Source organism: Bubalus bubalis, chromosome 1 (assembly GCF_019923935.1).
Source record: "Bubalus bubalis isolate 160015118507 breed Murrah chromosome 1, NDDB_SH_1, whole genome shotgun sequence".
Taxonomy (NCBI): Eukaryota; Metazoa; Chordata; class Mammalia; order Artiodactyla; family Bovidae; genus Bubalus; species Bubalus bubalis.
This window is the reverse complement of record NC_059157.1, coordinates 38,077,182-38,102,848: the sequence shown is the minus strand read 5'-3', so window position 1 is coordinate 38,102,848 and position 25,667 is coordinate 38,077,182. Positions and strand designations below refer to the sequence as shown.

The following is a 25,667-nucleotide window of genomic DNA, read 5'->3' as shown; positions in this document are numbered from 1 at the left end:
AAAAATAATCCACTGACGTGTTAAACCACTAAGATTTGCAAATTAATTTGTTATCGCAGCATGATCTAGCCTGCACTGATTAACACCAGAATGGTTTCACTGACAAAGAGCTGAAAACAATAGCTGCATAGTATTAAGATTGACCCTTGATAACTGCCTTTATCTTTAATATTTGCCCATTTTATAACCTTTCCTTCACGTAACAAACAGAGATTGGAATTTAGATATAAGCACTTGTCCTGCCCAAAGTAAGTAATTGTTTGGTAAAAAAGAGAAGACACATACATTTATAATAAAGCACAGAATCATAGTGACATAAGCTCAGATAAAATCTTAAATGAATTCTGAGAAAAGAAATACAAGTCCTACTAGAAGATTTCTGGGAAGAGATGCTGAATGGTTTACGTCTGAAAGAATGGGATGCATTCGAACATGTGTGGGTGAGCAAAATATGGGAAGAACAGTGAGTAGCATTCCATTATGAGGGACCAGCAGAGAGAGGGACTGGTTGAGTGTGGAAGGAATGAAGTATGCAGACAAATAAACCAATAAAAATTACCATCTCCCCTCATGTACTTCTTGGAAAAAGAAGAAGTAATATAAAATGCTATTGAAGTAAACAGCTGAAGATGGGAAATTTATTCAGTGAGAAAGAAGACAACGAAGGATCTTAATCAGGAGGCGAATATGATTCTATAATCTAAGAATCTTATGCTGCAAAAGGGATAGAAAGGAAACATGACTACTATAGGAAGTTTAGTTTACTATCAATATTATTATATTAATATTCCATAAGGGACATGATAAGAAACTAAGGAAAACGGCAAGGGGCTAACACATAGAATTCAGATGAGATGATGAATTGAAACATTGTTTAGGAATGCAGATTCCAAAAGTTCAGGAAAACAAAAATATGAGTATAAGGGTAATGGGACCAGAAGAGAAACAGATGTGAATCATTAAGGACTGTGATTAGAATAAAAAATTTAGACATGAAAGAAGAGAAACAAATTTGGGATGAGGCAGATTTTGGATATGCTAGTTTGATATACTAATAGCATTCAGCATTCATATAAATATATACGTGCATATACATATACAAAAGCCAGTATCTCCTACATATATACAGATATATATCACATACATATACATATGTGGTGTTGGAGAAGACTCTTGAGAGTCCCCTGGACTGCAAGGAGATCCATCCGGTCCATCCTAAAGGAAATCAGTCCCGAATATACATTGAAAGGACTGATGTTGAAGCTGAAACTCCAATACTACGGCCACTTGATGCGACGAACTGACTCATTCGAAAAGACCCTGATGAAAAAGGGCTTCTGTCGTGAGTGGCACACGTAGGGCAGCTCGTTTGCTCTACATGCGGAATCGACATCAAGAGATTTCGGAAACATAATTTTTGCTAATAGGGCAGCTGGTGATCGTTGGTCCTGGTGCCCCGAAAAAAAAAAAGACCCTGATGCTGGGAAAGATTGAAGGCGGGAGGAAAAGGGGACGACAAATGATGAGATGGTTGGATGGCATCACCAACTCAATGTACATGGGTTTGGGTAAACTCAGGGGGTTGGTTATGGACAGGGAGGCCTGGCGTACTGCACTCCATGGGGTCTCAAAGAGTTGGATACGACTGAGTGACTGAATTGAACCTACATATATAGTTCCTCTTTCTCTTCCTAATATTCTCTCAACAATTATTCTTACTAGAAATATCCTTCCCAGGATGCAGCCCATTTTTCTCCTTTTTTCTGCCCCTGTGCTTTCTAGAGGCTGAAATCTCCAGCCTAAAAAACAAATACTCTTCATGTGCCATCAGAAGAGATACTCTTCAGGTTACACTAAAGAGGGATGAGCACCCAGTCCTCCACTTGGTTTAAAACATGATCATGGATATAGTGGTTTTAGAGAAGGAGGAAACATGAGACCCTCCATTCAGATGGACAGTTTTTTTGCAACCACAGGTGGCTAAAGATGCAAACAAGGTCCAGTTTATACACTACAGACATTTCATTCACATTCAAAGTCTTATTTGGGTTTAATCATGAATAGACACAATATTCTGTCCTGTGTTATCATCTTTCCTCTATTATCCTTTCAGTTCAGTTCAGTTCAGTCACTCAGTCATGTCTGACTCTTTGCAACCCCATGAACCGCAGCACGTCAGGCCTCCCTGTCCATCACCAACTCCAGAAGTTTACCCAAACTCATGTCCATTGAGTCGATAATGCCATCCAGCCATCACATCCTCTGTCATCCCCTTCTTCTATCGCCTTCAATCTTTCCCAGTAACAGGGTCTTTTCAAATCAGTCAGCTCTTTGCATCAGGTGGCCACAGTATTGGAGTTTTAGCTTCAACATAAGTCCTTCCAATAGAACACCCAGGACTGATCTCCTTTAGGATGGACTGTTTGGATCTCCTTGCAGTCCAAAGGACTCTCAAGAGTCTTCTCCAACACCACAGCTCAAAAGCATCAATTCTTTGGTGCTCAGCTTTATTTATAGTCCAACTCTCACATCTATTCATGACTACTGGAAAAACCATAGCCTTGATTAGACGGACCTTTGTTGACAGAGTAATGTCTCTACTTTTTAATATGCTGTCTGGGTTGTTCTTAACTTTCCTTCCAAGGAGTAAGAGTCTTTTAATTTCATGGTTGCAGTCACCATCTGCAGTGATTTTGGAGCCCAAAAAAATAAAGTCTGACACTGTTTCCACTGTTTCCCCATCTATTTTCCATGAAGTGGTGGGACTGGATGCCATGATCTTAGTTTTCTGAATGTTGAGCTTTAAGCCAACTTTTTCACTCTCCTCTTTCACTTTCATGAAGAGGCTCTTTAGCTCTTCTTCACTTTCTGCCATAAGGGTGGTGTCATCTGCATATCTGAGGTTATTGATATTTCTCCTGGCAATCTCAATTCCAGCTTGTGCTTCCTCCAGCCCAGCGTTTCTCATGATGTACTCTGCATATAAGTTAAATGAGCAGGGTGACAATATACAGCCTTGACGTACTGCTTTTCCTATTTGGAACTAGTCTGTTGTTCCATGTCCAGTTCTAACTGTTGCTTCCTGACCTGAATACAGGTTTCTCAAGAGGCAGGTCAGGTGGTCTGGTATTCCCATCTCCTTCAGAATTTTCCACAGTTTATTGTGATTCACACAGTCAAAGGCTTTGGCATAGTCAATAAAGCAGAAATAGATGTTTTTCTGGAACTCTCTTGCTTTTTCGATGACCCAGCGAATGTTGGCAATTTGATCTCTGGCTCCTCTGCCTTTTCTAAAACCAGCTAAACATCTGGAAGTTCATGGTTCATGTACTGCTGAAGCCTGGCTTGGAGAATTTTGAGCGTTACTTTACTAGCGTGTGCTGCTGCTGCTGCTGCTGCTGCTAAGTCGCTTCAGTCATGTCTGACTCTATGTGACCCTATAGATGGCAGCCCACTAGGCTCCACCGTCCCTGGGATTCTCCAGGCCAGAGCACTGGAGTGGGTTGCCATTTCCTTCTCCAATGCAAACTAGTATGTGAGATGAGTGCAATTGTGCGGTAGTTTGAGCATTCTTTGGCATTGCCTTTCTTTGGGAAATCCTATAGCTCTCAGTAAAATCTGTTTCATGCTAAGGACATGTGTCAGCAATGCCTTAAGCAGAAAGAGGGCAGTGTACCCACACAGAGGGTACAGCCATGGGGGGCGGGGGGGGAGGCAGCCTCAGGAAGTGACTGGGTATGAACAGATCCAGAGCAGGAATTTAAAATAAGAAACAAAGATGCCAAGGAAGCCAGGTCTCAGGAGAGGGTGTTGACCTGCCTACAGTAATTGGAATGGGACCTGCAGTCATCTTATTAGAAGTTAAATAAAGGGATGAGATCAGAAGGTAAAATCAATACTCCTACATTTGGTACTATTCCTGGGACATAACAGATAGTCAGTTTATCAGGAATAAACATACAAATAGGTAGAAATGCAGGAGAACCTGAAGGAGCAAATAGCGAGCAAAAAGATAATGGAAAAAAAGATACTCTTTGGAAGACCTATACCATCAAAATGTACTAGTAAGAAAAGAGATGGACAAGAAAGAAGGGATGGTTATAGAGGCAGGCGGACCACTAAGAAGCAATGGTACAGAGGCTAGTACAATGAGACCAAATATAGACTGGTTTTTAAAAATTTAAGTGTTCTTTCAGGACACAGACTCATCTTCATTTTTTCTCTAATTTGCACTGTATTAGAGTCGGACACGACTGAGCGACTGAACTGAACTGAGAGATGACAAAGAAAAATGGAAACATTCCCTTCCTTGTGTCCTGTCAGAGCTTCATCCCAAACCCTTCCACTCTGAAAACTCTTAGAGTTCATATTAATAATCTTTCTGCTCCTGAATTCAAAAATGCACTTAGCCTTTAAAAAAAAAAACAACATAAGGAATGGAGTGTGGAAAATAATTTCAGAGCACTAATTATATAACCTTCAAGTTTCTCTCCTACTTGTTTAATATTCTGTTGCCTTTGACATATAAAAAGGAAAGTCTTTTTTTTTTTTTTTGCTCTCAGAAAAAACGCATGAAGGAAAAAAAGCCTTGAAGCTTTAATGAAAATTCGGAAATACTAATAAAATAAAATATTTCACAGTCTTTGAGCAAGGTGAACATCAGAAAAAGATATGCAGCCTTGTTTCAAACAAGGAATAGATTATGTAAGACCTAGCAAAGAGTCTGGATCAACACTCAGTAAACACTGTTTTCCTTTTGTTAACATTGTACCCAAACGGGCCATCCAGGTACAGCTGCTATCATATTTCTTCTCTGGTCTAACAACCTCTTCTCCAGAGTGCACGAATCCTACAGAAGTCAGCTTATAGAAAACCACAGAGATAACTGAGCATTACCGTTAACTTGCATTATTTTTCCTTTTTCTCCTCTTTTTAAAAATTTTATTGAAAGATAATTGATTTATAACGTGTTAATTTCTGCTGCATAGCAAAGTGCCTCAATTATACATTCATATCCATTCTTTTCACTCTCTTTTCCATTGTGGCTTATCACAGGATACTGAATATAGTTCCTCGTGCTATATAGTAGGACCATGTCATTTATCCATTCTCTATAAGCTTGCCTTATGTTTCCCCATGATTCATAATTTAAGGGAAAAAATTCAAACCACTTGGGTACAAAGAGATAAAAGCACTTTAAGACTAATTTACCACTTTTCATCCTTAATAACAAATACATATTTACAATCATTGCTAAGTCACTTCAGTTGTGTCTGACTCTGTGTGACCCCATAGACGGCAGCCCACCAGGCTCCACCATCCCTGGAATTCTCCAGGCAAAAACACTGGAGTGCATCTTTTCCAATTTGGATTCCTTTTATTTCTTTTTCTGCTCTGATTGCTGTAGCCAAAACTTCCAAAACTATGTTGAATAGTAGTGGTGAAAGTGGGCACCCTTGTCTTGTTCCTGACTTTAGGGGGAATGCTTTCAATTTTTCACCATTGAGGATAATGTTTGCTGTGGGTTTGCCATATATAGCTTTTATTATGTTGAGGTATGTTCCTTCTATTCCTGCTTTCTGGAGAGTTTTTATCACAAATGGATGTTGAATTTTGTCAAAGGCTTTCTCTGCATCTATTGAGATAATCATATGGCTTTTATTTTTCAATTTGTTAATGTGGTGTATTTCTTGGGGCTTGTGCACTGAAACGACCCAGAGGGATGTACAGGGAGGGAGGAGGGAGGGGGGTTCAGGATGGGGAACACGTGTACACCTGTGGCAGATTCACTTTGATGTATGGCAAAACCAATACAATATTGTAAAGTAATTAGCATCCAATTAAAATAAATAAATTTATATTAAAAAAAAGAACACTGGAGTGGGTTGCCATTTCCTTCTCCGATGCATGAAAGCGAAAAGTGAAAGTGAATTCGCTCAGTCGTGTCCAACTTAGTGACCCCATGGACTGCAGCCTACCAGGCTCCTCCATCCATAGGATTTTCCAGGCAAGAGTACTGGAGTGGGTTACAATCATTACTTCAGCTCAACTCTTGAGTATGACTGAAACGAGGCTTTGGGGGCACTATATCAAAAAGGATTACTTAAAAAAAAAAAAAACCCTGGAGCTAAGTTTTCAAGAAAATATTAACAAAAGAAGCTTTTCTTCTTTCCTCTGCTTTTACCTTATCTTAGCTAAAAACTTGAGGTGAAGTTTATCACAATGTTAAGGAAGCATTAAATAATAGTACAGCACTAATCAGGCAATAATGGGGAAACAGAACAAGCTCTTTTTTTGTTTGTTTTTCTGAGCTTTGCAAATCCTCAGAAACAATGAGATCAAAAAGTAAGAAAATCAGGAAATCTTCATTGCTCTTTACAAAGAATTAATAAGATTACAAGCAGAGGTATTCTATGCTTTTACGTAAGGGGATAGGTTCTAAGGAATTTCTTTTTTAAGGGAAAGGACAATACCTAACAAACATGAGTGGGGGCAAGTTGAGAACTCACATGACTTTACTTCTCAGCAGTACTTTTGTGTGAGGATATTACAGTATTAATATCACTCAGTTACCAAAAATAAAAACTTTAAGCCTTCTTAGCATGTTCAGACAATTGTTGTGAGCCTAAACACTCTTAACTATTTCACTATCAGAATCTTTATGCAATATATTTTATAACTGGTCCGTATTAATTTGAACACTGGACACTCATTTACCTTGAAATGAAAAGCAATCTCCCAAATGACTTAAGCCAATACATCAGATTAAGAAAGAAGGGACTCTCATGAAAGGAAAAAGGATAAACCAGGGAAGCATATTTCTGACTTAGCCATGTCAACTGAAAATGTTGCTAAACAGTTCTGAGGATCTAATTTTAATTACAAAAGAAGCGGTTATTTTAGAAATATGTGTGTGTATCAGCACAAGTTAGCAGAAGGTAAGTAACTCCTGGAGAAAGACCCTGAGACCATCAATTTCTTAGAAACAATTCAAAAGCAAACCTGAAAAGGAACAGCAGAAGGGAAGAAACTGAGAAAATTTTGAAGGTAGTGTGAAGAGGTGTCATCCAAATCTTACCCAAAGCCTCTTGTACATAAAGATGAGTGAGGTCAGAGCCTAAATTTCATAAACAGCTGTGTTATCTGATACCACTGAGAGTTCAAGAGGTAGACATCCCAGGACTTAAGAGAAAGGAAAGTCTTAATGAATGATTAGGGGCTTAGACTGACTAACTAGGATTGGATTTACTCTCACAGTTGAGATAACCAACGACTGAACACAAGATCTTAAACAAATGATGCTCAAGACCAATGACCTCATACAACAATAGATGGAGCCTCTGGGAGATGGAATGCAAACGAGGTGAGCTCTGTAATTGCCCAGGTACCACCATGCAAGAACTTCAAAGGTTCCTCTCATGTGCTGAGGAGGGGAAAGCAGGGAGTGCTTGCTGAACTCCCTGGGCTGAGGGCACAGAAAGACCTAGAAGGGCAATGGCCAAAGAGCCACAGAGGAGACAGTGGAACAGAGAGGGAAGTCTGGGGATCCCGCACGGTCTGCCATGAGTATCAGCAACATACTGATCAACAAAGACACATGAGGAAACTACCAGAGGACAGACGAAGACCCTCTCGAAGACCGGGAGGACCAGCACCACAACACACGCAGAACTGGGGAGGGGACTCCACTCCCCGGGAAACTGAACCAGAAGTCTTCAGAGAAACGAATACTCTGGAACTGACAGGAAAGATACAGAGTGAGTCTGGAGAATCCTATAGTGCTAGAAAATCAGAAAGTGCTCACAAAAACAAACATATAGAGACTTCCCTGGTGGTCCAGTGGTAGAAACTTTGTCTTCTCATGTAGAGGGTGTGGGTTTTCTTCCTGGTCAGACAGCTAATATCCCACATCCCTCACAGTCAAAAAAACCCAGAACATAAACAATAGAAACAGTATGATAACAACTTCAATAAAGACTTTAAAGAGAGAGAAAAACAAACACACTGATGATGCAATGTGGTTTCCTGGAACAGAAAAAAGAACACCAAGAAAAAAAAATCAGAATAATGTATCAGTTCAGTTCAGTTCAGTCGCTCAGTCGTGTCCGACTCTTGGCGATCCCATGAATCGCAGCACGCCAGGCCTCCCTGTCCATCACCAACTCCCGGAGTTCACTCAGACTCACGTCCATTGAGTCAGTGATGCCATCCAGCCATCTCATCCTCTGTCGTCCCCTTCTCCTCCCGCCCCCAATCCCTCCCAGCATCAGACTCTTTTCCAATGAGTCAACTCTTCACATGAGGTGGCCAAAGTACTGGAGTTTCAGCTTTAGCATCATTCCCTCCAAAGAAATCCCAGGGCTGATCTCCTTCAGAATGGACTGGTTGGATCTCCTTGCAGTCCAAGGGACTCCCAAGAGTCTTCTCCAACACCACAGCTCAAAAGCATCAATTCTTCGGTGCTCAGCCTTCTTCACAGTCCAACTCTCACATCCATACATGACCACAGGAAAAACCATAGCCTTGACTAGATGGACCTTTGTTGGCAAAGTAATGTCTCTGCTTTTGAATATGCTATCTAGGTTGGTCATAACTTTCCTTCCAAGGAGTAAGCGTCTTTTAATTTCATGGCTGCAGTCACCATCTGCAGTGATTTTGGAGCCCAAAAAAATAAAGTCTGCCACTGTTTCCATTGTTTCCCCATCTATTTCCCATGAAGTGGTGGGACCGGATGCCATGATCTTCGTTTTCTGAATGTTGAGCTTTAAGCCAAATTTTTCACTCTCCACTTTCACTTTCATCAAGAGGCTTTTCAGTTCCTCTTCAGTTTCTGCCACAAGGGTGGTGTCATCTTGCATATCTGAGGTTATTGATATTTCTCCCAGCAATCTATAGACCTTGATTAATAATAATGTATCAAGGGGACTTCACTGGTGCTCCAGTGGCTAAGACTCCATGCTTCCAATGCAGAGGGGCCGGGTTTGACCCCTGGTCAGGGGACTAGACCCCGCATGCTGCATCTAAGACCTGCTACAGACAAATAAATAAATAAATAACATTTTAAAAATATAATAATAATGTATCAGTATTGGTTCATCAATTATAACAAATATGGCATACTGATGTGAGAGGTAATTAATTAAAAAAACCTGTGTGTAAGCAGTATATGGGAATCCTCTGTACTATCTTTCAAATTTTTCTGTAAATTCAAAATTAACACCTGAATTTTAAAGAAAATAACTGATTAAAAAAATAAAATGTCAATGTAGAATGTGACTTTCAGGACACAAACACAGGTGACGGGAATCCATATAGGGTGCTCTGGGATTTTCCTAAAGAATATCACAAAACATCAAACTGCTAGGAGCTTGATGCCCAGAGACAAAACCAGCCATGCCGTGTCTCCATGAATTTACAAAAACTATGAATAATATCTGATGAGCTTTAATGTAAAAAGTAGACAACATAAAGATAGCTGGAAAAACCCAAATATTTGAAAATTTAAGCAATACACTCTTAAATGACACATGGGCCAAATATATTTCATGAGAAATTCTTAAATGTTTTGACAAAAATGAAAATACAGTTTATGGAAATTTGTAGGATTCGGTGAAAGCATGATTTAGAGGGAAACATAACATTAAATTCATATATTTTGTTGTTCAGTCGCTCAGTCATCTCCAACTCTTTTCGACCCCATTGACTGCAGCACTCCAGGCTTCCTTGTCCATCACCATCTCCCAGAGCTTGCTCAAACTCACGTCCATCAAGTCGGTGATGCCATCCAAACATCTCAACCTCTGTCATCCCCTTCTTTTCCCGCCTTCAATCTTTCCCAGCGTCAGGGTCTTTTCTAATCAGTCGGCTCTTTGCATCAAGTGGTCAAAGTATTCGAGCTTCAGTTTCAGCATCAATCCTTCCAGTGAATATTCAGGATGGATTTCCTTTACAATTGACTGATCTGCTTGCTGTTCAAGGGGTTCTCAAGAGTCTTCTCCAGCACCACAGTTCAAAAGCATCAATCCTTCAGTGCTCAGCTTTCTTTATGGTCCAACTTTCACATCCATATATGACTACTGGAAAAACGATAGGTTTGACTAGACAGGCCTTGGTTGGCCAAGTAATGTCTCTGCTTTTTAAAATGTTGTCTAGGTTGGTCATAGCTTTTCTTTAAAAAAAAAAAAGACTAGCTTTTTTGGGTGAAATCTCTGAATTTGCTCTTATTATTCTAATGGGTCATAAGTAAATGAGGGCTCACATTCTTCCAAATGGCTTTGAGAGGCTGCTATTTCCAGGCTGGTTATAAAACATCAGTGATAATGCTGTGTCCTATAAACTTATTCCACAAAATAACCCAGGAGAGTTCTGACATATTGTCCACATGTTCACTTTCCTAATTTCCATGTTCTTGATCCTATTTCAATATATTCTACTAAATAATTTATCTTGTTCTACAGGGTTTATTTGCTTTAAATATTTATAGGATATTAAACAGGAACTAGAATGCCTTCTGCTATATATGCTCCACCTTAATTATCCACATTTTTCAGACTTTAAGAAGGGCATCCTGGTTTGTTTGGTTTTTTTTTTTTTCTGTTTATAATTACTTTAAATTTAGCCTACTCAAAGCAGTGTTAGTTGCTCAGTTGTGTCCAACTCTTTGTGACCCCACGAACTGTAGCCCGCCAGGCTCCTCTATCCATGGGATTCTTCAGGCAACAATACTGCAAAGGATTTCCATTCCCCTCTCAAAAGGTATCTATTATCCAAGAAATTGTACATTATAATGGTTTTTCCTAAAACAGAAAATATGTCCTTTTCCATTTATTAAGATATATGTGTGAAGTTCTATGAAACACAAACGTACCCTAGGACCCTCAAACTAGTCTACCAGCCGAGAAGAATCCATGGAAAGATTGTGGTTTAGCAGGATTTAGTTTGGGAGATCAGGGACATGTAACAGTGTATCCTCTAAGGTTCTCATTCCTTTGCCAAGGGCACCTTTCAAAGCACAAGATTCCATCTAGAACCCTGAAAACATCCTCTTCTAACTATGAAGAAGTCCTGTTTTCACTCAGTTCAGTCCAGTCGATCAGTCGTGTCCGACTCTTGGCGATCCCATGAATCACAGCACGCCAGGCCTCCCTGTCCATCACCAACTCCCGGAGTTCACTCAGACTCACCCCCATCGAGTCAGTGATGCCATCCAGCCATCTCATCCTCTGTCGTCCCCTTCTCCTCCTGCCCCCAATCCCTCCCAGCATCAGACTCTTTTCCAATGAGTCAACTCTTCACATGAGGTGGCCAAAGTACTGGAGTTTCAGCTTTAGCATCATTCCTTCCAAAGAAATCCCAGGGCTGATCTCCTTTAGAATGGACTGGTTGGATCTCCTTGCAGTCCAAGGGACTCTCAAGAGTCTTCTCCAACACCACAGCTCAAAAGCATCAATTCTTCAGCGCTCATCCTTCTTCACAGTCCAACTCTCACATCCATATATGACTACAGGAAAACTCATAGCCTTGATTAGACGAACCTTTGTTGGCAAAGTAATGTCTCTGCTTTTGAATATGCTATCTAGGTTCGTCATAACTTTCATGGCTGTGGTCACCATCTGCAGTGATTTTGGAGCCCAGAAAAATAAAGTCAGCCACTGTTTCCACTGTTTCCCCATCTATTTCCCATGAAGTGATGGGACCGGATGCCATGATCTTAGTTTTCTGAATGTTGAGCTTTAAGCCAATTTTTTCACTCTCCTCTTTCACCTTCATCAAGAGGCTTTTTAGTTCCTCTTCACTTTCTGCCATAAGGGTGGTGTCATCTGCATATCTGAGGTTATTGATATTTCTCCCGGCAATCTCGAGTCCAGCTTGTGCTTCCTCCAGCCCAGCGTTTCTCATGATGTACTCTGCATATAAGTTAAATGAGCAGGGTGACAATATACAGCCTTGACGTACTCCTTTTCCTATTTGGAACCAGTCTGTTTTTCCATGCCCAGTTCTAACTGTTGCTTCCTGACCTGCATATAGGTTTCTCAAGAGGCAGGTCAGGTGATCTGGTATTCCCATCTCCTTCAGAATTTCCCACAGTTTATTGTGATCCACTCAGTCAAAGGCTTTGGCATAGTCAATAAAGCAGAAATAGATGTTTTTCTGGAACTCTCTTGCTTTTTCCATGATCCAGCGGATGTTGGCAATTTGATCTCTGGTTCCTCTGCCTTTTCTAAAACCAGCTTGAACATCAGGAAGTTCACGGTCCACATATTGCTGAAGCCTGGCTTGGAGAATTTTGAGCATTACTTTACTAGCATGTGAGATGAGTGCAATTGTGAGGTAGTTATCTCTCCTAACCTCTCCTTATTTCCATATGATTTTTTTCATCATTAAAATTTGCTCTTTCAGCAGGTTTTGTCTCCTTTTTTCTGCCTAGTGACTAAGGGCTCTATGGCTGTTCAGCTCAGATGTGAACCAATTTCTACCAGCTTGGATCCTGGACAAGTTCCTTGGTTTCTCAAAGCCTTGGTTTCTAGGTTTATAAAATGGAGATTAAATTCTTATTTGAAAAAGTTGTTGTAAGGATGAAATAAATACACTCAAGATGCAAACATCTGCAATACAAAAATTAAAAATGTTCAATAAATGTGAGTTGCTATTATTATCATTTATTATCTTTAGGGTGTTAGCATCATGATTTTAAAGCTTATTTAAAATTGTGCATCTTTTTTTCGCCGTATCTCTTATTTATTTGTCCACTGACGGGTATGTTGCCCCAGTCTCTCCTTGTGATTATGGTCACTTTCCCTTTGCCTTAGATAAACAGTTTTAACCAAAATATTGAAATTTTTATCGTCAAAAGAACTCAATCTTACTAACAAAACTGGCTGCCTTTCCCCCATCTCTGAATATTTCTCAAGCTCCTTTTTTCACCCTGGTCATTATTTTTGTCTAACTTCTCATGACTTCTATTGGCAAGTAATGATACCAATCCCTACACCAACCCACACCACCATTTCTTATTTATTTTCATCTTTTCTAACCCAAATATCCTGTCTTTATCTTTCTCTTTATTAGAACATTTTATGTTCAGGGTCTTTGTGTAAAGGGCTTCCCTTGTGGCTCAGTTGAAGAATCCTCCTGCGGTGCGGGAGACCTGGGTTCGATCCCTGGGCTGGGAAGATCCTCTGGAGAAGGGAGAAGCTACCCACTCCAGTATTCTGGCCTGGAGAATTCCATGGATTGTGTAGTCCATGGGGTTGCAAAGAGTCGGACACGACTGAGTGACTCTCACTCACTTCTTTGTGTAAAATACATAACATGATGATGGCTCTTTCACCTTAGCCCAATATAATCTATAGTGACCATTTTATATGTGAAGATCTGTGATCTACTCACAATTTTTGCTGCAGAATCCAAGCAAAGGTTTTATTTCTTTTTCTCCTCCAGATTTTCCCAAAGGAATCATAGATCATTTCATTACTAAAGCTCAACTAACACATTTTTTTCCCTGACATGTGCATTCAGAGAAAATGTCTGGCACATTCCAAAGGGAATTTACAATTATGGCACAATTATGGCTTTTAAAGAACAGTCTATGTTCTGTTTTGCTGTTGTTCTCTTATTCTCTTATTTACCTCAACTGGCCCTTCCTGTTTCTCCTGGTAAATTAGTCAAGCTAACACGCTGAATCAATAATAAAAGTCTCTTCTCAGTTTTACAGATTACACGTGTGCATGTTCACCAGGTGGGGGACCCATGGCCTCGAGCTCTGTGCCCCTCTGCGGTGTCTCTGGCCCTCATTCCGTCCCCCTATCCCAGCCAGCCTCCACCTCCTCTGCTCACCACCCTCTCCAGGCTTACCCTCTTCTCCTCTGTTACCAAGCACTTCTTGAAATTGCTACAAAAGCTTCTTCAATTTCTTTCTTTCTCTTTGAGACATCAACCATCTTGGGTTTTGCCCAAGAAGCATTAAAATATTCCTAAAAAGTAGATATGCTGAATTGCCATAAAAATTAAAGTATATAAAATTGAGGCAAAGAGAGAGACTGAAATAGTTCCAAGATTCATATACTAAAACTCTCTACTTGGCTTTCTTTGAGAATTAAAAGAAGCATATATATTTCTTCTCTTACAGGGAAATCAGTATTAATACTTTGGTCTTTAAAGTTGCTTTACTATTTGAAGTATGTAGAATAAAAGTCATTCAGTTCTAATTTAGGAATACAAGGGTTAAAAAGTAAACAATGCCAAAATTGATGTGACAAAAGGTGCCAAAAAGTTAATGCATTTGAAGCAATAAATTAACATGGAGACAGATGGTATAACCTTCCTGTGAAAATAAGATTCTAAAATTCACACTTCTGTGAAACCAAAATGTGATTATCAGAGTTCTCTGTAACAAGTCTTATTAGGATTGATTGAATTATATTCCTCTGGGTTTAGAATTAACGCTAATTAACTCTCATAAAGGGCTAAAAAGAAATGGCATGTGTACTGGACAAATAGAAACCAAGTGATTTTATTTAAGGTATTTGGGGGAAGAAGAAGGATAAAATATGAAGGCATATTTAAAAGACTTTTGTTTTTCTGTGTATATGTGCATGTGTATGTATGTGTGCTTTAGCTATTTCCATTAAATGTGTATACATATATATATATACACACACACATATACACATACACTTATAATATTCTGCTTTTCAGATGAAAGGGAGATGTGTGTGCCATCCTTAGCTTAATGAGTTAACAATAGCAGTTTTTTTTTAAACAATCATTTACCTAGGGCTCCTAATTAAATGTCATATTAAGATTTTTTTAATTAAATTAATGACTTAATAATTTGTAATTTTATGTCTACTGAAAACTTATCTGCAAGTGTGGAACTAGCTTAGTAAAGAAAAAAAGAAAATGGTCACCATAAACATTTTGTATGAGATGTTGTTTTAATTACAATTAAGAACATAATCACATTTTCTGCTATAATAGGAATCTGTTTACATTTGAAAATGTACATAATCACTACATTTCTTGCTATTCAGTTACATCATTATAATTTCCACAATAATGAGGAAATATATTCTAGTAAAATTATGAAAAAATATTCTAATGAAAACTTGATCAAATTATGAAGCAATTTTAATTGTAATAAATCAAAGATTTGAAAGATTAACACTGATTTTTCTCATCGATGACTAATAGTCATCAATGAATTAATTTCATTTTTTTCCCAAAAAGGACTTAATTCCTAAAATAAACCTTTAATTTTTAAGAAATAATACAATGTGATATCCTTTGGTCTCCTTTCTATGATGAGCTCTCAATATGGAAACAGATCCAAATATTTGTAATTCAAAAGGCTCAGTAAATAAAGATAAATCCTGCATGATATTACATATGGAATCTGAAAATTACAACAAACTAGTGAATATAACATAAAAGAAGCAGACTCACAGATGTGCAGAACAAGCTTGTGGTCACCACTGGGGAGGGGCTAGGGAGAGGAACTCAGTGACACAGCCTGCTGGGTATAAGACAGGCTCAAGGATGTACATACAGCATGGGGAACACAGCCAACATTCTGTGATAGCCATGAACAGAAAGTCACCTTTAAAACCGAATAAAAATTCAAATTTAAAGAATGAAAGAACAAAAAAGTCAGTAAACAATTAGGTTTGTTTTGAATGTGCTTATATTCATAAAATTTAGTGTGCCTTAACTTCTGTTTGATTATCTAACACCTGTCTTTACTCCACTTTCCTACCTTTCCTCCATTTTCCTTCCATTATATTAACTTATTTTATTAACTTTGCAATTATTTTTTGAGCAACTGTCATATCGTAAATAAATAAATAAATAAATAATGAAAGAGTCCCATAAACTCCAGAAGCTGACAATCTACAAAAAAACTAGAGCAAATACATGAATACCTGGTCTAAAAAGCTAAAAATAATGACATCTTTCATGAAATGGCTGCAGTGAAATTACAAGAAACAATAGAACACCACAGAGCAACGCATCTCTATGTGCTGCAGGTCAGGAAAGGCGGTGGGATAAAAGAAACAGAAGCGATGACAAGTCTAAGGCTGTATCACTGATGAATACCCACGTGGAATTTGTTAAGGGAAACAAGACGTTCCAGGAGGAAGACAGAAAACAAGAGGTCAGAGACATTTTAAAAATAGAACGTAATGCTGTTAAGTCAAAGGAGGGGGAAAGTTTCAAGAAAAGACAAGTGCTTGATTTCATTCCGAATACAAAGAGGGAGAAGATGGATAAGAGGTCTTTGGCGTTGGGTCAGGTCTCTGGTGACTCGAAAACGGTTTCAGAAGAAAGAGAAGAGGAGATGCTCAAGGGGCAAAGCTAGTGAGGATGACTTATATTTGAAACTTTCACTGAGAAATGGGGGGGATTTGATGGTTCTTAAAGACAATAAAAATGTCAAAGGCAGTATTTTAAAAATAATTTGGAAATGAGGAGGCCCTTAAAGCCCAAGAGGAAAGAGACAGTGATAATGAGGTTGAGTATGAGAAAGAAGGTATCGGTGATGAACAGAAGTCTCCAAGAAAAAAGTAGATGGGATTGAGAATAAAAGAACCTCACTTGAAATACACAGGAAATGGGAGAAGAGGAAAATGTGTACAGCTCTCCCCAGTGGGCATTCATCTTTCAATCAATCCAGGAGCATGGCCATCTGCCAAGAAGTAGAAGGAAGGATGCAGGGTCACTGAGCAATGCTGTTTCCCACACTGCATCCTTTCCTAATTCCCAATACTTCTTTCCGGCTTCAGTTTCCTTCTGTGGCATAGCCTGCTGCTGCCGCTGCTACGTTGCTTCAGTCGTGTCCAATTCTGTGTGACCCCATAGACGGCAGCCCACCAGGATCCTCCGTCCCTACACCCTGACCATTTGTGAACGTACTGCAACATGAAATCTAGGTGCCTGCTTCCAGTGAAAAGAGCTGAAGAAGCAGATCTTACGTTTCATCACCCCCTCCAGCCAAGAGGAGGCCACGTGTCCTAAGCTCAACCAGATTCACTCCTGGGACTCTGAACTTCAGTGCAGGACTGGAGGCTGGGTGGGGAGTACGCACTCCCCAGCAGCTGTGCCCACATGTTCCTGCCCAACAACCTTTCTCACAGCTGCTGCTTTCTTGCTCCCCACGCTCCTCAGTCGCGTCCTCTTGAAGGCTGCAATTCCATGAGCTTTTGATATCAAGCCAGTACATTTCACTTGACTGAACTTATCCATAAGCAGCTTTATTTCCTGCAACCAGCCCCCACCCCCAACACACACTCAAATGTAACTAGCACAGGAGTTCAAGATGAAAGGGAGAAAGAAAGCAGTCATCATTGTGATTACGAGATAATAAACAGAGAGACAATTCAAGGTGGAAAGATCAGCAGCACTGAGAGTCTGGTTACAATTAAAGGACATAAACTCACAGTTTTATCGTGGCCAAGTATTATATAATGACCTACATGATAACTATTTTCCACATCTTACAATTTTTATAATAAATCAAGTGATGTACTCCAAGACTTAGATGGTCAGAATGTTGGCTACTGGTAAAAGCATTGTGCATGGGTTTCCTAAAGACACCACTTCATTTGCCAAATTAAACAAATGCAGAAATATCCAGACACAGCAGAATGATTTATGGCACGGTGAAGTTTTCAAGGCTCAGCAACCTGTAGAGAAGCAGCAGATGATCACTCACGATTGTTCCAAGTTCCCTTAAATCCTTTTAAGAATGAATGCCTTGGAAGCAGAAATAGCACACTTGTTCTCAAGAGCAGAGTCTAAAGAGGATGACCTGTCATTAAGAAATATGACTCCCCTCCATGTCTTGTAATGATGAAATAAGCAGTAGAAACCTACCAGCAGGTGCAAGAAAAAGAATCCCAGATTTAACAGCAGGGGCTGGTTTTATTTCTAATCACCTACTTGACTAGGTAAGTCAGATATCTTTTTTTTGTCTTTTATTTTCCCCATCTGCAAATTGAGATTTTTGTCAAAATTTTTCACCCAGCACAAGTCTTCCAGAATCTGTACTGTGACTTCTCTATGTAGTTTGATTCCCATATGGTACATAAACCTAAAAATAGTATTACTGTGGGAAGAAACCTAGGAGGAGTGTGGTGACAGTCCCATGAGTTTCAGATGAGCTGTTTTACAAAGTACCTTCTAATAGATTTCTAGAACCCTGACTCTCTGACCAGCGTGAGCTACAAAAGTAACGACATGACTCATGCAATGGCCAACATCATAATAAATTCATAAAATAGATATCAAGTAATAAGGACATTTTAGAAACTAAAATTAAACTAAGGTATACTGGACTTTATGTCCTCAATTTTCTGGGCAGAAAACATGCCAATCTATTTTCAGGTTTTACTTCTGTTTGTGGAGAAGATACATGTCTCTCTGAGAGCTGTTTTCTGAGTGCCATGGTAACCACATCCTTGCTGTCAAGTCTGCCCTGTCGGATGCGCAATTTAAGACATTTGCAAATGCCACCGAAAATCACGTGAAACAGACCAGAAAGGGTACGCTTTCATATGAATGTGGGACCACTGCTGATGCTGTTCAACATGAAATGCCAAGAATGGGGACGAGGAATGGGATTCAACCAGTACAGCAACTTTTGCCACAACTCTGAACTGCTTCTTCTTTTTTCTTTTTTTCTATTTATCCTCATCTGTTGTTTGTACCTCTCCTGGTCCTGTGCACTAGGGCTGAAGTCTGTCTTTAAAAAAGAGAAGCACCAGAAATGATAGGATTCCAGCTAAGGGGCAAGAAAGGTATAAAAGGGCCAATGACACTGTGCTGATGGGACTCTGCACAGGCGGAGTGTCTCAGGGTCCAATCCTGGAGGCTCTAGAAGCATCGCTAGAAGAAGCACACCTTGATGAGTCCTGGCCAGCAGGGGAATGAAAGTCAGTGAGTGTCACATAGCAAATCCAGCAGGAAGTGACACTGGCCCTGAGATGAATGCCGTAGTAGACCCAATCTGTGGGCACCCGTGAGGCAAGGCCACCGTGGTCTCTGCTGGGGAAGAAGTTTGAGCCCTGCTTCAGCTACAGGAGAAGCGAGGGAGGGCAGTAATCAGAGTCAATCAACACAAGTGAGTCCAGATGTGGCAGGACAGCAACCCAGCTGCAGGGCTCTCTACCTTTATAACAAAAAGGCCTGCAGTGTTACGTGTGTCTGTGTGTGTGTGTGCTCAGTCATGTCCAGCTCTTGGCGAGCCCATGGACTGTAGCCCATCAGGCTCCTCCATCCATGGGATTTTTGAGGTAAGAATACTGCACTGGGCCACTTCTTCCTCCAGGGGATCTTCTCAACCCAGGAATTGAACCCGTGTTCTTTGGTCTTCTGCATTAGCAGGTGGATTCCTTACCACTAGCACCACTTGGGAAGCCCCAGCGATTTTATTATAGGAGCATCAAAATAGTGTTAAATGTTATGTGTAAGAAATTTGTGTTATTTTTGATGAATATTTTTGGTTAAAAAATAATGTTCCTTATTATTAAATGTTTGAGAAAAAATCAAGATAATAAGGATAATAATAATATTGAAATAGCTTTTTCTAAACACATGTCAATCAACAACCAATATATATAAGTTGGAGTCAAAAGAATTAAAAAATATTTGGTGAAGTAGTTAATTAAAATAACATCTGATTTTTTTAGATTAATAGTTCATAATACATTTATAAAGAAATGGATATTTATCCTTGTAAATAGATGTGTAATTATAATTTCAATACTTAAACATTAATTTATTATTAGTAATATATTATTATCAATTAAAATTAGAAACCCTATCACTCATGTTGGGGCTTCCCTAGTAGCTTAACATAAGGCAAAGAGAATATATATTTTCCATTTTGCCAAAGGTAGTATGCTTCTTTAATAATACCTATTATCATTTTACCGACATAATTTGTCTGTAATAGTTTCCGTGAGGTCTGCTGTGTACTTATCAAAATATTTAAAAGTAGCTGACACAACTGGTAATTTAATGCATGAGGGAGCACTGAAATTATTTTATGCTTCTGGATGGTTAATAAAACTGTCAGTAAAGAATGATAAGGGTTCAATATTAATATCTTGGATTTATATAATAGTGAATTTCATATTAAATAAAAATTGAGACGCTTATCCTTTTTCATATTATTTACCCTCCAAGTTTCAACAAACAGTTAAAATTATTCTTCCACAAATTTAAAAAGACTGCCACAGAAACTCATCTTACCATCTTTATAAACTTTGAAATTTAAAATTTTCCCTTTATCCATCTCATCCTGTTTGGAATCAGATGTTTTGCTTTATTTTCCTCAATCATGCATTTTCAAATATTAATATATGTATTATGCCTAAAAGGAATTGCTCAGTCGTGTCCCAGACTGTAGCCCACCAGGCTCCTCCGTCCATGGGCTTCTCCAGGCAAGAATACTGGAGTGGGTTGCCAATTCCTTCTCCAGGGGATCTTCCGGGCCCAGGGATCAAACCCAGGTCTCCCGCATAGGTAGATGCTTTAACCTCTGAGCCACCAGGGAAGCCCTATTTAGACTATGCAAGGAACATGGCTAAAAAGAATTCACAGGCTGACAGGGAAATAGATTTGTAAAATAAAAAATAATATGATAAAGGGTAATGAGAGAGATGTGAGAAACTTACAGTGGTTACACAGAGGGAGATTAACCTTCTACTGGGAAAGTCAACTTCTCAAACAGGAAAAAACAAGAGGAGAGTCTTGGGAAAATTAGTAGGAATTCACCAAGCATTCAAAGTGATGAAGGAGCAGCAACAATTCATACAAATGTTAAAAAACTTATGAAACTGCATGCTATTATCAAAGATATTTAAAAGACTCATTTTTTTAATGCATAAAGAAGTGGAAGGGGGAGATCACACCGTGAACAGGAGTCAGAATCTCACCACAGAATGCTACCGTCTAAAAGAACTTATATAAATTCTTGAAGCCCATGGAAACCCATAGAATCAAAACATGGGATAATCAATTCAGTTTGTTCTGCAACATATTGGTTTGGGACTTTTTGCTCTGAAAATATGCACATCTAAGCTACTACACTACATTATCACTGTACAACAGAAATATAAAGGGAGTCACATATGTAATTTTAAATTTTCTAGTAGACATACCTTTAAAAAATACAAATTAGTGAGGAAGTTAATTTTAATAATAAAATTGATTTAATAACCTGATATCCAAAAGAGCCAAATATCATCATTACAAATCTAATCAATATTAGAAATTAAGAAGATATTTCATGTTACTTTTTTAAATTAAGCCTTCATAATCCACTATATATGTTTTTACCTATATTATATCTCAATGTGGATACTTAATTTTCATCAGAAATACTTGATCTGTACTTACACTTCATAAGGAAGTATATAGGGAAAGTAGATTCACATTTCCAAGTATTCCAAATATACTTAAAAGTTTCCTAATAACTGAACTGGATATCAAAAATCATTTTCCTTTGATTTCTGTAATAATATTAATAAACTGATTCATATTTGTTAGAATTATAGATTTGGCTTTAAACAAAAGCTTATCATGTTTCAAAAGTATACTCTTCAAGACAGGTAAATTAACTTCTGTGTCAACTCAGTGTTAACACCGAATATAGAGATATTGAATGAATTGAAAAGCAACTTTAAATTTATCAACAGTAAAAACATACTACTCCAATTTTTCTTGTTGCCTTTATAGCCAATTTATAATTCTTTTAATTACAAAGTTCTACACATTGACTCCTAGTAGAAAAGTGTGTAAAATCATCATTGATTTGTATTAGGAAGAATTTTCATTTAAAAAAAAATCCTCACTGCTATCTAGCTAAATCAAAAATAAATTTTTACTTTCTTTGGAGGTTCAAATTTAGGTTACGTGTATGCAGTGTGATATTGATGACAAAATGTAAATCACATTGCCATTTTTGTCTCCAATGTTTTAATATTTGGCAAGCATTATTTCTGGTTCAAGAAATTCTGAATGGAGTTAACAGAGCTACAGATTTTATAAAAAATCTTCCATGACTCAACTAGCAAGCATTGGCAAAGAACACAAAATTATTGAATTCATTGTCTTCTACTTCTTTCAACATTTGCATTCACTAGTGACGATTCAGATCACTTACACACACATTCAGAACCATCTTACAACTGTAACTCTGACTCTTTCACAGAGTCTGCTTTAGGAAACTGACCACAAAAATTTTCAAAATGTATCAAGCAACAGAACAGAGCAAGAAGCAAAGGTTTAGTCTCTTGAATTAAAATTCCAATAAATCTGATATTAGACTTAACATATGTCAAGCATCATTTATTGTTACAGATGTTTTCATATCAAGATGAAACACTTCTTTGACATATGTCAAATAATCAAAAATATCAACTATTGAGTTCAAATGCCATTGTAAGTTTGCAAGCTCTTTGAGACAAAATGGTAAAATGAAAGAGGCAAAACTAAGTGCTGATGAAAATACTGAGCAACTGGAATTCTCCTACATCTGACAGAAACAACGTCAATTGAAAAACTCTTTTATATTAGGCATTAGATCTGAAAACTAACCAAACTGATCACATGGATCACAACGAAACTATGAGCCATGCCATGTAGGGCCACCCAAGACGGATGGGCCATGGTGGAGAGTTCTGACAAAATGTAGTCCACTGGAGAAGGGAATGGAAAACCACTTCATTTTTCTTGCCATGAACAGTATGAAAAGGCAAAAAGATATGACACTGAAAGATGAACTCCCCAGGTTGGTAGGTGCCCAATATGCTACTGGAGAAGAGTGGAGAAATAACTCCATGAAGAATGAGGAGGCTGAGCCAAAGGGAAGACAAGACCCAGTTGTGGATGTGACTGGTGATGGAAGTAAAGTCCTATGCTGTAAAGAACAATATTTCATAAGAACCTGGAATGTTCCATGAATCAAGGTAAATTGGAAGTGGTCAAATAGGAGATGGCAAGAGTGAACACTGACATTTTAGGAATCAGTGAACTAAAAGGGACTGGAATGGGCAAATTTAATTTAGATGACCATTATATGTACTACTGTGGGCAAGAATCCCTTAGAAGAAATGAAGTAGGCCTCACAGTCAACAAAAGAGCCCAAAATACTGTACTTGGGTACAATCTCAAAAACAACAGAGTCAGCTGCTTGTTTTCAAGGCAAATCATTAAATATTACAGTAAACCAAGTCTATGCCCAACCACTACTGCCTAAGAAGCTGAATTTGAACGGTTCTATGGTGACCTGCAAGACCTTCTAGAACTAACACCCCAAAAGGATGTCCTTTTCATCATAGGGGACTGTAATGCAAAAGTAGGAATTCAAGAAATACCTGGAGTAACAGGCAAGTTTGGCCTTGGAGTGCAGAATGAAGCAGGGCAAAGTTTTGCCAAGAGTTTTGCCAAAAGAACACACTGGTCATAGCAAACACCCTCTTCCAACAACACAAGAGACAACTCTACACATGGACATCACCAGATGGTCAACACCGAAATCAGATTGATTATAATCTTTGCAGCCAAAGATGGAGAAGCTCTATACAGTCAATAAAAACAAGCCCGGGAGCTGACTGTGGCTCAGATCATGAACTCCTTATTACCAAATTCAGACTTAAGTTGAAGAAAGTAGGGGAAAACACTAGACCATTCAGGTATGACCTAAATCAAATCCATTATGATTATACAGTGGAAGTGACAAATAGATTCAAAGGACTAGAACTGATAGAGTGCCTGAAGAACTATGGATGGAGGTGCATAACATTGTACAGGAGGAAGTGATCAAAACCATAACCAAGAAAAAGAAATGCAAAAGAGCAAAATGGTTGTCTGAGGAATCTTACAAACAGCTGAGAAAAGAAGAGATGTGAAAGGCAAAGGAGAAAAGGAAAGATATACCCATTTGAATGCAGAGTTCCAAAGAATAGCAAGGAGAGATAAGAAAGCCTTCCTCAGTGATCAATGCAAAGAAATAGAGGGAAAAAAACAGAATGGGAAAGACTAGAGATCTCTTCAAGAAAATCACAGATACCAAGGGAACATTTCACGCAAAGATGGGCACAATTAAGGACAGAAATGGTATGGACCTATCAGAAGCAAAAAATATTAAGAAGAGGCGGCAAGAATACACAGAAGAACTGTACAAAAAAGATCTTCACAACCAAGATAATCACAAAGGTGTGATCACTGACCTAGAGCCAGACATCCTGGAATGTGAAGTCAAGTGGGCCTTAAGAAGCATCACTATGAACAAAGCTAGTGGAGGTGATGGAATTCCATTGAGCTATTTCAAATCCTGAAAGATGATGCTGTGAAAGTGCTGCACTCAATATGCCAGCAGATTTGGAAAAGTCAGCAGTGGCCACAGGACTGGAAAAGGTCAATTTTCATTCTAATCCCAAAGAAATGTAATGCAAAAGAATGCTCAAAGTACTGCACAATTGCACTCATCTCACATGCTAGTAAAGTACTGCTCAAAATTCTCCAAGCCAGGCTTCAGCAATACGTGAACCGTGAACTTCCAGATGTTCAAGCTGGTTTTAGAAAAGGCAGAGGAACCAGAGATCAAATTGCCAACATCCACTGGATCATGGAAAAAGCAAGAGAGTTCCAGAAAAACATCTATTTGTGCTTTATTGACTATGCCAAAGCCTTTGACTGTGTGGATCACAATAAACTGTGGAAAATTCTGAAAGAAATGGGAATACCAGACCACCTGATCTGCCTCTTGAGAAATCTGTATGCAGGTCAGGAAGCAACAGTTAGAACTGGACATGGAACAACAGACTGGTTCCAAATAGGAAAAGGAGTACGTCAAGGCTATATATTGTCACCCTGCTTATTTAACTTATATGCAGAGTACATCATGAGAAACGCTGGGCTGGGAGAAGCACAAGCTGGAATCGAGGTTGCCAGGAGAAATGTCAATAACCTCAGATATGCAGATGACACCACCCTTATGGCAGAAAGTGAAGAACTAAAGATCCTCTTGATGAAAGTAAAGAGGAGAGTGAAAAAGCTGGCTTAAATCTCAACATTCAGAAAACTAAGATCATGGCATCCAGTCCCATCACTTCATGGCAAATAGATGGGGAAATAGTGGAAACAGTGGCTGACTTTATTTTTGGGGGCTCCAAAATCACTGCAGATGGTGATTGCAGCCATGAAATGAAAAGACACTTACTCCTTGGAAAGAAAGTTATGACCAACCTAGATAGCATATTAAAAAGCCGAGACATTACTTTGTCAACAAAGGTCCATCTAGTCAAGGCTTTTCCAGTAGTCACGTATGGATGTGAGAGTTGGACTATAAAGAAAGCTGAGTGCCAAAGAATTGATGCTTTTGAACTGTGGTGTTGGAGAAAACTCTTGAGAGTCCCTTGGACTGCAAGGAGATCCAACCAGTCCATCCCAAAGGAGATCAGTCCTGGGTGTTCATTGGAAGGACTGATGCTGAAGCTGAAACTCCAGTACTTTGGCCACCTGATGCAAATAGCTGACTCATTTGAAAAGACCCTGATGCTGGGAAAGATTGAGGGCAGGAGGAGAAGGAGATGACAGAGCATGAGATGGTTGGATGGCATCACCGACTCAATGGACATGGGTTTGGGTAGACTCCAGCAGTT

The 25,667-nt window shown here is 38.9% G+C and overlaps 1 protein-coding gene and 1 non-coding gene across 2 annotated transcripts in view; one reads left to right on the top strand and one right to left on the bottom strand.

Moving 5' to 3' along the window:
- The window catches only part of GPM6A (glycoprotein M6A), a 252,786-nt gene that overhangs the window by 157,951 nt on the left and 69,168 nt on the right, over positions 1-25,667 (bottom strand). The window lies entirely within an intron of this gene.
- Positions 1,327-1,459, top strand: LOC112587461. Its single transcript, XR_003111965.1, has one exon. It is a non-coding gene; the product is annotated as a U11 spliceosomal RNA (small nuclear RNA).